The 15,511-nt window shown below is 40.5% G+C and overlaps 1 protein-coding gene across 1 annotated transcript in view; it reads left to right on the top strand.

The window, feature by feature from the left end:
- Positions 1-1,432: 1,432 nt before the first annotated feature.
- The window catches only part of PPFIBP2 (PPFIA binding protein 2), a 93,497-nt gene continuing 79,418 nt past the window's right edge, over positions 1,433-15,511 (top strand). Inside the window, exon 1 of the mRNA XM_058807949.1 lies at positions 1,433-1,660. The gene's annotated coding sequence lies outside the window, so the exon portion shown is untranslated. The remainder of the gene's footprint in view (positions 1,661-15,511) is intronic.

Raw genomic sequence — 15,511 nt, forward strand, 5'->3', positions numbered from 1 at the left:
GCTACCTCAAAGTTGAGCCAAAAGACAAGAAACATTCAAAAGCCAAATTAATACACAGCCCGTGGATCCTTGCCAGGTTAAATTATTCTTTGGCGTGTTCAGAGATGTTTCAAAGGCATTCTACTTCACTTCCCATTTTCTCTCTCTCCCCCACCTTGGGCATGTCTGCTCTCTATGTCCAATCCTCTATCTGGAATATCTGGTATGTGATTCATAGCCTTGGTGTTTTGTGTAAATTTAAAGCAAAACTGAAATAACATGCAATTCTTCCCAAGGTCAGAGAATGGCTCAGCTGGTAACAGGGAACAAGTTTTAACACCCCAAATACACTGGAAGATTATTCTAGGCAAAAAGAGATTCTAAAACTGAGGAGAAGTGTTCAAAGTGACAAAACTACCTTAAAAAAAACCACGTGTGTTTTAGACATGCCTAAACTATTTAGGTGAAAGATACCATAATGCCAGAAAAAAAGACAGCAAACTATAGTGGTCGAAATAAAACCAATCCACAAAGAGTGAAAAGCGTGTGTTAATTGCATTGTATACCTGTCTGGAATCTCTTTATCTCACTTTCTGCTAAGCAGTTACTTTTGTTTAGCCAGCTCCACGGAAAACTGACATCCCAGCCAGTGCAGCACAGGTGACCCCTTTGCTCAACAGAAACCCTTTGTCAGACTTTTGCTCATCCAGGCGCCCCAATGATCACCAGGGAGCTCCAAATGACCAAAACCCACAGCACTTTTAGTATTTTCAGGAGTGATCCTGGAATCTCTAGAGATACACTTCACGAGCGTGTTTTTGTTTAACGTTTGTGTACTTGCAGCCTTCCTGCACTTGAGATTTTTTTTTCAGTAAAAAAAAAATCATTAGATCGTTGACTCCTGCTCAAAAACCAGCCTCTAATGCTTATTTATTTTTTTTTGCAAGTAAATGCTGATATGAAATAGCTATAACAATATAAACATGCTGTTATTTCACTAAGAGAATTAGAGCCGGCGACAAGCGCTTTAAGTAGAGAAACACCTGATTTTTTTAAAAATCTTTGGAGCAGTCGGTGTTTTCCTCCGTCAATGCCCGTGTGAACCTGGAAAACCCCCGGGGGACGGGAAAACGCACAAAAAAAAAAAAAAAAAAAAAAAAAAAAAAAAAAAAAAAAAAAAAAAAAAAAAGAGAAAAACCAAAAAACCAACATAAACCACATACTTTCGATTCCAGCAATAGCGAAGCTGTGCAGAGAATTCCCGGAGCGCTGGGATTCCCTGGAGCACCTGCCCGTGCCGGGGGGGGCGCAGCGCCGGGCGCCGTCACTCGGGGGCGGCCCCGAGCGCGGCCGGGAACGGGAACAGCGGGACCGGCGCTGGAAAGGGAGAGAGATCGGGACTGGAACGGGATCGGGACCGGGACTAGAAAGGGATCGGGACTGGAAAGAGCGAGCCCGGCTGTCCCGAGTATCGCGACTGTCCCGGAGCTGCGGAGGCAGCGCCGGGGACGATTAAGGGGACCAGAAGCAGGACAAGGACCAGGACCAAGAGTAGGAGCAGAACCAGAAGCAGGACAAGGACCAGGACCAAGAGCAGGAGCAGAACCAGAAGCAGGATAAGGACCAGGACCAGGACCAAAAGCAGGACCAGAATCAGGAGAAGGACACGGATCAGGATCAGGTCAGCGGGCCCGGGGTGTCCGAGCGCGGCCGCTCTCGGCGCTGCCGCCGCTCCTGTTGCTCTCCCCACTCCATCCCATCTCATCCAAAAGCAGCGGGCCTTTTAAACAGCCGCGGCTCCTGCGAGGTAAATATTTATCCTCCCGAGCTGCAGTTGGACTGGCAGGTCGGTAAATAAAGCGCTTTGTTGGCGGAGGGCAGGGGGTTCAGCGAGCTGATGACACCCAGCTGCAGCCCGGCTCTCTAAGGTGGGAGCCCTCCCCTTCCTCCCCTCCCCAGGCTTTGACAATCAACTATAAAAAAGCGGTGAAAAGAGGTGGTTTAGAGGCTGTTCGGGACAAAGTAGCTGGAAGGTGGAGCTGTCTGTTTAAGCAGCACAGAGATAAGGAAGGTAAGGGCATGTCAAGTGGTTCCCCGGTCCCGTGGGCTAGCGCTGCTCTGATAAAAACACCTCCTCCTGACATCTGCAAGAAGGATAAGGAACCACCCTGCTTCGTGCATGGTCCTCTGCTCAGCTTTGCATGGGGCGGGAGGAGATGCTGAAGATCATTTTGGCAGGTCTGACTGTGTGTGGGTGTAGGGCAATGCCTGCTTTTGAAGATTTGTGTGTACCGTGCTTCGTATTTCCACGGCCAGAAAAGGTCATTTGCAATTTCTGATTTTTAATTTTAAGGTTGTGGAAGGAGGGGATTCACTGAGGGGTGCTTCTCTGGGGTTATTTTGTTGGGTTTTTTACTAAAAGGAGTATATGAGCAAGTGCATAAAAGACTTCTTTCTGAAACTGCTGTGGAAACGTGCAAAGAGCAGGTGGGAGGGCAAAGAAAGCAGAATTCTAGCTTTCCATGTTTATTTATTGACTTTGCCTGTGTTCCTGATTTTTTACTTGCATCTGCTGTTTGAACTTTAAACCAATGAATCTTTAAGTTTCTCTCCATCTTTCTAATGTAGAAATACTTTGAATAAAACTCAGTACACCAGGAAAGTGCAAGGTCAGACTGGGACAACCATAAGCAAATATGGGTTGTTGATTTTTAGATGATATGGGTTTTCCATCCACTTGCTTCTAATTCCAGTTGAGAACAATTGTAAAGGCCTCTTGAGCCTGAAGGAAACCCAGAGAGGTAGAACACAAGACCACCCAATTTTGTCTTGAGGACAGGTATAGCTTGGTACCAGAATATGAGGGAAAAAAAATGTAATAATAATATCATTTATAATATAGAAAGTAATTTCAAGTCCCCAGTAACAAGACTTAAGCTGAGGGATAACTCAAGACTGGTCTCACTACTGACTGCTGAAGTTTTTTCTGTTGTAGAGACACATGACTTGCCTGTAACTCTTCTGAACTTATGTTAGCATTGGTTTTGAAAGCTTAAATACTTTATTTACCTGAGCCAGGTAGTAATCAAACATCCTGACAAAACATGCAGCAGCTTATCTGTCACCCATCTGGGGCTCTGCCCTGTGTTAAGCCCAAATTAAAGGAAGGGGTAGGGACTGGGTTGAACTGTGTGGCTGGAACGTGGTAGGAATTGAGCTGGGAGTGTTGTTCCCTGATTCCAGCTTCCCTGGCTGCTTTCATCTCCTGTCCCAGGAAGCAGAGGGATTAGAGGGATGGTGCAGAGGGCACTTTCTGCTGCTGCCATCCCTGTTTCACCCCTATCCACATGCAGATAAACAGGGGAGACAGGAAGGAGGTGGGAAAGGAAAGGTGAGATAATAAGAGTTATCTTCCCCTCACTCCTCCTGTATCTGATCTCACTTCATCTTTCTTCATGTGGTATCAGCAGTGTGGAAAAGGGATCAGGGTGTGTGTGTGTGTGTCCAGCAAAGGGAGAATGTTTGGGTGTAGGCACAGACCACAGAAGGGCTCTCTGGGCTCTTGGATCCATTCTCCCATTTTCCTGTCATGCTTGTTACACTGGGTCAGGGCTTCTCCAGACAGACCATGCAGGCAGCAAAATGTGGCTCCATGTGGCAGAGAGAGTTGGAATGGAGCATGGGCCGGGGACAGATGGACAAGAGTAGAATGGAGATCTCAATAATCACCTTCCTCAACACGCTGATTGTGTCAGCAAACAGGCAGGAAAGGCAGAGAGACAATGTCCTGTGAGTGCAAAAGAGGAGAAAATGAAAACAGAACAAGAGACACTGAGCCTCATCTTTGTTATTCCGTGTGCAGCTCTGCTCCCAGCCCTCATTTACCTCACTTGTTTCCTCTTTGCCTCTTTCTGGTCTCTCTCCTCAAAACAAACAAACTCCCACAAATCTGCACAAGGCACTCATCCCCAGACACTGCTTTCACTCTGGTGAGGCCACTCAGGGGCAGACCAGAAACTCAGTTGGTTTTCCCTGCAGCTAAGGATTTGTTTGAGCCCAGGCAGCCTTGACCTGGTAAGATTAGCAAAGGACTGTGTTCACACAGGTAAAGCAAAAAAATCCACCTTCCTCCTGCTCCCTTCCCCAGAAAAGACATTTACAGCAATAGGGGGAAACCTCCTGCTTGCTTTAGAAGTCTATAATGTGATGATTTAGTTTGTCAAAGCAGGGAATGACAAATAAGGAAATGTGTTTCATGATAATGATCGCTCAGCGTAGGTGCAAAATCACTGGACGTGCTGTACAAAGACAGGGGTTTGTGTTTTCCAGAAATACCCAAAGGTGTGGAAATAGCAATGCAGCAGAAGATGACAATGTTTAGGGCAGTAGATTAGGACTGTCAGAAGTCACTTTTCTATCAGTGAAATTGCATCACTCCAGTCTCTGGGGATGTTTCTCACTCCTTTTGCCACCCCATTCCCAGAGATCACTTCAACCCCTCTGGATATAACCTTGAAAATCTCCTAAGCTACTCAGGAGGGTTTAGCAGCAGTGGATGTCCCTGGAGGGACACTTGATCAGTTACCAGGGTTATGTATGAAATAACTTTGCTTCAGTCAATACCCTGAGAACTGGAAAGACTGGGCAGTGAATTAGGTTCTTTAAATTATCCCCAGTTTGCTTTTGTCTGTGCAGTGCTATCAACTCACCTGTTGCTTTGAAGCTGAAGAAGCTGAGAGTTCCCCTTTGCTCATTCTGTTCTTTGCCTTTGTCTAGGTACCAGCTCTGAGGTGATGTCTTTGATAACCTGTGGCAGGTTGAATTTCCTCCCTTCTTCTTTCTTCCACCTTTACAACATTTTAGTTCTTCTTTTACCCAGATGCACATTAAGCAACAAAATATAGGTGCCTTTTTTCTTGTAGCTAGATGCCCCTGCCTACGTGTTTTAGTGTGACATTTTTATTTCAAATCTCTCTGACCTTGTAACATTACAGTTACCTTTTTTGTTTCCATCTTCACGTGTTTCTTTTCTATAAAACCACTTCTCAATAGCACTTTGCTCTTATCTGGTAATTCATTGATGCAGAGAACAAAGCAGTTAAATTACAAAAATAATTTCTTTCTGAAGCCAACATAAAAAGTAAATCCTGGTGGCACTGTTGCCAGTCTAGGTCAATTTGTGTTTATAATGTGCACCTGTCAAGTTCCAGTGTAGTGGTTTAGAGGATTTTAAGCACAACCTGGATTTTGAACTCTAATTTAATAACCTGTACAGCAAGATTTTTATTACTGTTTTGTGGTTCACTAGTATTTCTGCAAAACCTGTGACTGAAACTTGCCAAGGGGAAAGAGCTGTATATTTTCATAGAGATCAAAAATGAAAATGTGGTATCCTCAAATGCCTAAACCAGGGCTTTATTTCTCTGTCAGATCATCAACACACAAATGAGGAACCATTAGTGGTTTTCTCAACTCTGTGTATGTGATATATAAAATACATTCTGTGTTTCTCTGTTTAGTCAGATTTTCCAGGTTAAATCAGAAGTAGCTGAAGATAAAAGTTGAGGATTGAATACAGGTTAAAATAGAGCACTTTATAGAGGGGTAAAGATAAGAAGCCTGATGTGACCAGACAGTGTAATTCAAGGAATGGTAAATAATGGATCTGACTTCCAAAAAGTTGCAAGTATAAGCTGGTGGTAAATTGTTGGTGGTTTCCTGAAGCAGATGTGAATCTGGAGAAAACAGAGCAGCTGATTCTCCTTCAATGAAGCCTTGCATTGGTTTGGAGGGCTGAAATCAGACTGAACACTCAAAGTCAAGCAAATACAGGTCCAAAGGATGCCTCTGTCCCAACCCTTGCTTATCCAATGCTGACTGTGAGCGTTGTTGCCATTAGAGCCACAGAGAGTGTGTGAATATTCATAGGGAATGATTCACTCCCTGCTTAGGTCTTCATAGTCTTTAAGATCAACAGATTGTGTGCCAGTTAAAGTAATTAGTGAAGATAAATCTAAGCTGTTGCATTTTAATCTGGATTTCCATCACTTAGAGTATGGGAACTCCTGTTTTACCTTATCCTCCTCTGAAAACAAGTCTGGTTGGTCTCTGCATTCAGAGGTGACTTTGCTGGGGTTGCCTCCTTTCTTCTCTATGTACTGCTCCTACAAAAAAAAAAAAAAATTTATTTCAAATTTGCCCTATTTTCCACCCAAAGTTTATTTCAGAAATCTTATTTGGACAGGGGAAGATATTTGCCAAGAGTCTCTTGAATGTAGCGAATCATATTTTTATTCCTCTGCAGGGCAGATGGTAGCATCTGCTTTAATAAAGCATAATCAGAACATCTTATTCTAATGGCATTGCAGTAAGATTTATGAGTGTGTTTCTGGGATGATCATAAAATAATGAGCATAATCCAATCAGCTCCCAAACAGAAGAATTCTGATGTCTCACTCCACAAAAAAAAAAAAAAAAAGAATCTCTAGCAAACACCTTGGGGAGATAACCCATTTTGTGTGGATAGGTAGGAAACAAGCACATACCACTTATGAAAGTAGGATATGTTATTTTCTTAAAGAGTGTTCATTACATCTGAAGAAAATAAAAATCAAAATTAGTGAAGTCAATGTTTTCTTTTCTTGAAGTAATCTTCTGTAAATAAAATAGATGTATATGTGCAAAATATTTTAGTGTTAGTAGAGATTATTTTAAACTTGAAATTTGAGTCACGGGCATTATAAATTAACTAGTTATTGCATTAAAACATTCTTCAATTTAGAAAGGTAAATGCATACAAAATAGAAATGTTACCTGAAACTGTAAGTACAATTCTCAATCTGCTCTGGCAGACTTTGTATGTATAAAAAGAAAATCAAATTAGAACTTTTGTCACTAAAAGAAAGCTATTCTAACAAGCTTTTGTGCAAGAAGGAGGTCTGCTCTGTTGTGAAAAATACTGAATAACCATCAGTAGTTACCCATACTATGCCCAGTGCAGTGCGGGCAACATTTCATAATAATTGTAAATGAGACAAAGATTGGAAAACTATTTTAAGAATTGTGGTCCGAATCTGTTTTGCCTTGATTGCCTTCTTCATGTTAATTAGGAAACTTGGTAGCATCTTCAGTTTCCTCTGCAGGTTGTGAAGCACAGCTGGTTCTCATTTAACTGGCAAAAGGCAGATTTTAGAAACCTGCTTTTTTACATTTTTTTTAGCATGAGGCGAGGAGTTTGTGTTCAGAGTAAATAGTTTGTTATAAAAGGAATTCAAACTCTAAAATGTGGCTGGGATTCGCCAGCCATTTGTAGTTTTTATTTAATCAAAGCTTCTGATTATCCAGGACTAATTGCAAATGGGAGTAGCAGCTGCTCACTCTCTTTGGAAACCCAGATTTGGGTACTTGGAAGAGCTTCCAAATTAGTAGAGACTGATAAAAGTGCCATACCAAGCAGAATGTTCATAAATATCATTTCACTGTAAATGAATTTTATTTGCTTTTCTTAACTAATGAGTAAACAGAATTGTTACATGTTTACAGCACAGTATTGAAGCAAAAATACCCCTTATCAATAAACAATAATAAAGGAAAAAAAAAAAAGTCTTGATGACAAAGCTGTATTTTAGTGTTTGCCAATATGACCATTTTCTTCTTTTCAAGTAGGGATGGATAGGATCTATATTATTTTGGAATTAATGAAATTGTCTTGAATATTTCCACTTGGAGGTTTGAAAACAACTGAAAGAAAGACTAAATCTCTCTTATATAATAGCAAACCAAATTTTCCTTGCAAATTTAATAGAAGAGTACAAAGATGCCACAATTAGAGATATGGAAGCAGACTTTGATCCATTTTCTGGAAAATTAAATAAACTGAAGAAACAGATAGTGAATTCTGATTCCTTTTTCTCTCCTGAAATAGAAGCAAAAGATAATGTTATCCAACAGATGGTCATTTCAATACTTTAGTCTTTTGTCTGTATTTTGTTTTTATTTTGATGCAAGTGGCCCCAAATGCAAGAAACTTCTGACAAACTTTTCATGCAGTCAAATCAGCTGGTAGCTGTTAGGGATTAAAGGGCTTTGCAAGTCATTATCCTGAAATAATTTCATTTTGTGGCTGTATTAAGAAGCAGGTCAAATAAAGGCATTGCTATCAAGCATTAAAATTCATGATTAATTTATTATCTCAGGGAACTCCACAGGTGTATTCACAGACCAAATATGAATAGTAGGACTTTCAAATAGTTCCTAAAATTTCAACCATATGAAAGAGTTCTTGGGACTGGAAGTAACATGCAGTAGAGTTTTAGCTAGAGTTTGATTTTTTTAGCAAATCCTTTTGTGTCATTGTTCATGTTCAAGTTGTTAAATACTTATCAAAATACTTATCTGGGAAGGAGTGTAGAGACATCCTCTGTGTGTTCATTATAATGGTTTAACTTGTGGATTTTTCATGCCCTAAAAGTAGTGGGAATTCAGAGACTAAAAGGTTTCCTTTAAACATACCCCAGTGATGGATGATGCTGACAGCATCCTGAACTTCAGCTGTAAATATGTATAGAAAACCCAGGAGAGCACTGAGTTGATGAACAGGTCTGTTCCTAGGTTCAGCTTTTGCATTCAGTTGATTTGCAAAACTCCCAAAATCTTTCTGTGTCTTAGCAAAATCTGTGAGCCAAAATGACAGACCTGGAATATGGAAACTTTGGAGACTTGGAAGGGGAGGCTTGAACGGTTTACTGAGCAATCAGTCGATATCTGGAAATGGCATGTACTTCCAGAGTTTTGCAAATTCAAAAAGGCTTCCTGCTGCATGGAACTGGGGCTTTGCTTTTTCTTATCTCCTTCTTAGTCCCTCATCTCATGTATAACATATAAGGAGAAATTTACATTGATTTGGCTTATCCTTGCTAAGATGATTTCACATGGAAACATATTCATTTTTCATTTGTATAGAACTTGGAAAGAATCCCTGGAAATGGTTGGCAGACACTGCACGATGGGCTCTGTGGGTGGTAAGAACTTGAGAACACCTCTCACAGCTGGTACTAAAAGGTGCAATATTTTACAGGACAATTTGGGGATCTCTTTTGTATCCTGTGCCACAGGAGTGTCCCCTTTGTGGAAGCAGCACAGTGAGCACTAAAGGACTCTTTTTAAGCTGATAAAATCTTTTCCCCAGGCACTCAAAATTGTATATACAGTTGTTTTTTATTCTATTATTACTTGTTTTACTTGTGATAGAGTCAAACTAGTAGCCGTGCACAAAGATGAGTGTGAGATACAAGAGCTGTCGCAGACATCTTTTAGGAAAAATCCTTTCCTTAGGATTTTTCCTCCTGAGAAGTTTGGAGGCCTCAGGAACAAAATGTAAACATTGATTATCTGCTGCTGTGGAATGCAACAGGTGCATCTGTGATTGGTCTCATGGGGTTGTTTCTAATTAATGGCCAATCACAGTGAGCTATCCCAGAATCTCTGTCTGAGAAAGAAGCTTTTGTTATCATTCTTTTCTATTCTTAGCTAGCCTTCTGGTGAAACCTTTTCTTCTTTTAGTATAGTTTTAATGTAATATATATCATAAAATGATAAATCAAACCTTCTAAAACATGGAGTCAGATCCTCATCTCTTTCCTCATCCAAGAACCCCTGTGAACACCATCACAAAGACCTGAGTACTTGGGTGGGTTTTCAGGGAGGGGAATCCCTTAGGAGCCTTCCCTGGGTAAATATGTGTTTCTGTGAGCAAATACAGCCTCCATCAAACAGGTCACTGAGGGGGCCTGGATATCTTGTCACACATTAATTGTGGCTGCTCCCTTTCCCTCTAAAGTCAGATTCTGGTTTCGGTGCATGCCTGATCTGTTTTCAGGCACCTTGGTATTCACTCTTCCTGCAGGATTCACTGGAAAAACAAGGATAAAGGGTGGTGCATTCTTCTTGCCACCTGTAATAATGATTCTTCAGCTGGGAGATGTTTTATGTTCCTCTCACCTCTGTGAATCTTCAGAGTATTAAATGTTGCTCTTGGATGTCCAGAGCCACTCTACTGTCTGTCTTGCAGCATTACCTATCTATATAAAGCCTATTTTTCAAAATTAGAAAATCATGTTACTCCATTAAGTATGGAAAGCAATTATGATAGGAGGCTGGGATTTAAAATTCAGCTGTGGCACAGGGTTTGATACAGATACTTTCTTAGTGTTGGCCAGTTCTGCAGGGAGTAAATTGTCCCACATTCTGAATAATGGAGGAGCAAAATCAACAAAATATGTCATTTCAAACCAAGGTTTTACTTGCTGTGAACAATTTTTGCCTCTTGGTTATGGTGTCCAGGTGTTGGAATGATGAGTTACTTGTCTGTGGAGTTGTCTTGGTAAAGTTTAGGGCTTGATGTGATCGATGATCTCAGACTTAGGGAGAATTTAACAAAGCTTGAGGAGACGGATGTACCACTGAGAGTGGGCACAAAGAATGCAGAATTTACAGGCCACAGGGACTTTGGGCACAATTCCCAAGATAAGGAAGAAAGTAGCAAAGCCAGCTCAGCATCTGGTGCAGCTCTGCTCTGTGTGTGGCCTGGTCTCTGGCCCACCAGGTGAAATAACCTATTTGGGGACAGCAGTTATACCTATTCTTGAGGCAGAGAAAGAGGAAAAACTTAAATATAGCTTTTTTTCCCAAGGATATTTTCAATGATCTTCAGGAAGCAATCTATATAGGAATGTTTTGTTTATAAGCACAGGCATTGAACTGGCACAGCTGTTAAAATTTATATTTTTGTTGATGTGCTGAGTAATGTGGGATGTGGAGCTTTTCATAGTGATCCATTTGCTGTTCAGTGCTTTTAATCCAAGCGGATTCAATTTTGATGAATTTGCTGTTTCTAGCAGAAGTATGTTTTTCTTCTCATTGTTTCCCACAGACACTTTCCTCAAAATAGCTACTGAAGCTTCAATTTATACAGAAGTGCTTGATACTGTCAGTTCCTGTTAGGATAAATTCAACATATTTTTATCCACAGATGCAGGTTGGGTAGTATCAGAGCAGCCTAGTGAGTGTTATTTATAAATTGCTGCACAGAATGTTTCAAAGGGGGAAAAATACTGATGTGAAAATGAATTTTGCGAAGTCAAAAAGTTGACTTTTCAGCACACCTTCTCAGTCTTTGCGTCTAAAGCTGAGTTTAGACTTCCCCAGAGCCTTCATGTCATGTTTGTAAAGCTGAGGGAAATTCAGGAGAGAGCTTTAACATCTGAGTAACCCAAGAGTAGATAGTTTTGAAATAATAGATATTCATAAGAAATATTTTTCTTCCGTGTGTCTATGTTGAACTGTTTTTCTGTGCAGTCTAACCCAGACCTCAGGGGTTTTTTTACCTTAGATATCTTGTGGATGAGAATTGCCTCTCTGGATTGCAGGAAATCAGTTTTCTAGCTCACCAACCCTGCCCTTTGTTCTGAGGTTCTGCTGCAGAAAAACCCAACAGGGGTCCCTCTGCATCCACTGGTGCCGATTCCTTCCCTGATCCTCACCCTTCCCACTGTCTGCCCATGTTAAGGAGAATTTAGTGCTCTCCCTTCTTCTAAACCTCCCGAGTGAGTTATTTCTGTAAAGATTCGTGGCTTTTACACGGAAACATCCACACCTCCACCTGTGACATCATGTCACTTGTCGCAAACATCTTTTATGGAAAATCCTTTCCTTAGGATTTTTCCTCCTGAGAAGCTGAGAGGCCTCAGGAACAAAATGTAAGCAATGGTTATCTGCTGCTGTGGAATGCAACAGGTGCATCTGTGATTGGTCTCATGGGGTTGTTTCTAATTAATGGCCAACCACAGCCCAGCTGGCTCAGAGAGCCAAGCCACAAACCTTTGTTATTCTTTCCTATTCTATTCTTAGCTAGCCTTCTGATGAAATCTTTTCTTCTATTCTTTTAGTATAGTTTTAATGTAATATATACCATAAAATAATAAATCAGCCTTCTGAAACATGGAGTCAAATCCCCGTCTCTTCCCTCAACCTGAGACCCCTGTGAACACCGTCACAGTCATTCTTTTGCATCTTTCTGAAAGTCAGAAATGCCCTGCACCTTGAAAGATTCCCATGGCATTCCAGAGGCTCCATGGGCTCTGCCAGCTCCCTGAGCAGTGTTTGCTCCTTGTTGGCAAGGCTGCTGATTTCTACAATGATCCTAAGGAACCACAGAAACAGAGAATATTGGTGTCAGAACTCAGTTCATCCCTCTGAGTGTCCAGAGTTGTCAGGACCCCATCGAGGGGCTCAGAAACCCTGGCACACAGCCCAGAACACCTGGAGATTTGATTATGCCCCTAGGAGCAAATTACCAGCTTTGTATGAGGGCCTGAAAGTCACACAGGTTTGAATAGCGTAATAACAAAATTATCACAGTGTGGTAATGTAGATGTTAGGATTTTTGGAATGGTGGTTATGGGGACAAGATGGAGGAATCTGGGCATGTCCAGCCTTTCTTCTTTTTCTTCTTGTTCTTCTCCATTTTCTGCAGTGATGTTGGCCCTTGGGGATTGGTTTAGAGTAGAAGTGCGCTGTCTAACATGGGTGATAGGTGTTGGGAATTAAGTGTAAATACGTTATACGTAGTTTGTAGTATAAAAAGACAACACTGCCCTGGGGGCAGTCAGAGTGCCTGAGCAGATCTTGACTGGGCAGAAAGAAAATTTAATAGATAAGAATTAATAAACAACTTCAAGACCAAAAACTGAAGAGCTCTGACTCGTTCTTCGGAGCAGAGACATCCTGCACATCTCGGGGCTCCAATTAACAACCAAATACCTGAGAGATTTGAAAATTGGACCTCCTGCATTTCTTTGAGATACAAAATCTTCTGGCCCTCTGTTAGCACTGTTTAGTTTGTCTAAATTTATAGGATTTTTGCAGTGACTAGCTTTAAAAAATTTTGCTTATCATATCTACCTAATCTCTCTCCATTGCTGTCAAGGATTTGTCCTCTGCTTTACTCCAGGGCACAGTTAATTTGTGCATTAGTTCTGTGTTTACTTTTATTATAATTCCTCACCTTCCAATTTACCGGAGCATGAATTTACTTACATGATGTGGGGTGTGGGGGGAAGGTGTGGTCTGAGCAGTTTCCCAGGCATTGGAGCTGGATTTCAGCAACTTCAAAGATCTCCTTGAAATTTTGACCTTCGTGGAAGCAAATTCAGAGCTGTGACCTTGAGGCCAGTGAGACTGGAAGGAAAAATAATAAAAAACCCCCAAAGTTTATTTTAAATGTTGAAATTTTGAGGATCTAACTTTTCTTAGTTGTAAAACTCTCTGAACTAGATATGAACTGCAGTACCAAATCTGACTTTTGTATGTGTTTATTTTAAGAGCGGAAATGTTCATATTTTGGCTTTTCTCTCATGTATTTTATCAGGTTCAGCTGAAGTTTATATCCAAACTATTTATTCATTGTGTTGCTTTTTTTTTTTTATTTTAAACGAATTAGGTGACAGAAAAGTGATTTAAAGTAATTAGACTTTTTGGACTTTTTCATATTTTGGCTCAGAGACTTTCCTCTTGTGTATTTTATCAGATAGTGTTTTGTTAGTTGAAGTTTATATCCAAACTATTTGCTCATTGTGTTACCTTTTTTTTTATTTTTATTTTAACTAATCAGATGACAGAAGAGTTAACTAAAATAATTCGACTTTTTGGGCTTAATACAGTAACATTTAACGCAATTTTGATCTTAAGATTTGCAAAGTCAAAAGGTATAACGTTTTTCCTTTATACTGCGTGTAACACAGAAAACTTCAGATATCTGATAACATGAAATTAAATGATGAAGGGCTTTTTTAAGCTTTTATGGACAAGGTTTAAAGCAGCACTGAGGGCAGAAGGGCTTCCTGCAGTGGCTGGAAGTGTTACAGAGAGGGGCTGGAGAGAGCTCACTTTGCACATGCCATTCTGCCAGCGTCAGCTCTTAATTGTAAGGATGAGACTTTGTGCAAACATGAGTCAGGAAATTTGGTTATGGTACCAGGAGGAGCTGTAACTCAATATCCATCAGCCCTGGGGAGGAGTTGCTGTGAGGTGATCTGTGTTTTGAAGCATCAAGTATCAGTCAGATCTAGCATTTTTTTTAAAAGGGGGCTTTATTTTTTCCTTTGCCTTCTGTTCCCCCCTCAGAATTGAAATTCAGGCTTGTATTAGCAAACTTGATGGGTTTATTTTTGAAAAGAGATGTTTGGTTTTGACTTGGCCACTTCATCGTGCAGTGAGTTTAGCTGTGTATTTTAAATCAAATTATTTAGCACATCATGTGCAAGAGCATTATTGCTTTTGGCTTGTTGCTCTGACTTTCATCAGTAACACACAAATATGGCTTTTACAGTGCCAAGGTGCTTCACTTCAGGATATCCCCTCCTATAAGGATCCCCAGCAACCTGCTGAATGGAGACTTTAGCAGTTCTGACACCTACCTGAAATGATTTTCTATCAGGTCTTTGTTCAACTTTGGCTAATTGATATTTCTCTTTAGAGCTGCCCATTCTGCCTTCCTGTGGGCACTTCACACATTCCAGTTCAAAATAAGCTTGTTTTGGGTTTTTTTTTTGGTTTTTTTTTTTTTTTTTTTTTTTTTTGGGTTTTTTTTTTTTTTTGGGTTTTTTTTTTTTTTTGGTTTTTTTTTTTTTTTTTTTTTTTTTGTTTTTTTTTTGGGTTTTTTTGTTTTTTGTTTTTTTTTTGTGTGGGTTTATAACTTTTGTACCCGATGGAGCCATGAGTTGGAGGGATGAATCAATGGCTGTGCTCCTGTCTGGATGATGCACACAGTGTGGCTGGGGGAAAAGAAAAGGGAAAAAGGATGGACAGGTTTCTGCATTCCAGGGCAGGAGTCATCTTGCAGCTCAAGGAAAGTTTGGAGGACTTCTGAGCTTACCCAAGGCACTTGATATTTCATTATACCATTAAGTGCAAAGCAATGTAGTACTCAGATCTGAGTGTTTAAAGAGTTTACAAACATGTACTTATTCATCCTAGGAGTAAAAAGGTGGTGGTGGTTAATTGTTACATGTGTCAGCTAAATGTGAGGGGGATTTGTGGGCCACAGACAAGGTCTGGATTTCTGGAGTTTCTACCAAAAAGCACACCCCTTGTAATTGATAAAGTTGATAACCTCATTGATATGAGCAACCTTGGGAAGACATCTGAGTTGCAGGAGTTCATGTTGTTCCTATTCTTATCTCTGAGCAGCTGCTGGTTCAAGCCAGCCATGAAAGATTCTAATTTAATTAAGGCTTCTCATCGTTCTGAAGAACATCTTGCTCACAGTGAAGATGTCTGCTAAATATTATGTTCCTTTGCACACAGTAAGTTGTAGTTTTACATAGAGAATGTAGGCTAAGTAATTTGCAAGGCATATTGGCTCTGAGCACAATAGTTCTGCCAGAGATTTTTCATTTTATTTGGAATGCAAATCTCAGATTAGGATGTAGAGTGCAAAACTATCTTAGCAAAATAAATTTCAGGAATTCAGACC

Source organism: Ammospiza caudacuta, chromosome 6 (genome assembly GCF_027887145.1).
Source record: "Ammospiza caudacuta isolate bAmmCau1 chromosome 6, bAmmCau1.pri, whole genome shotgun sequence".
Taxonomy (NCBI): domain Eukaryota; kingdom Metazoa; phylum Chordata; class Aves; order Passeriformes; family Passerellidae; genus Ammospiza; species Ammospiza caudacuta.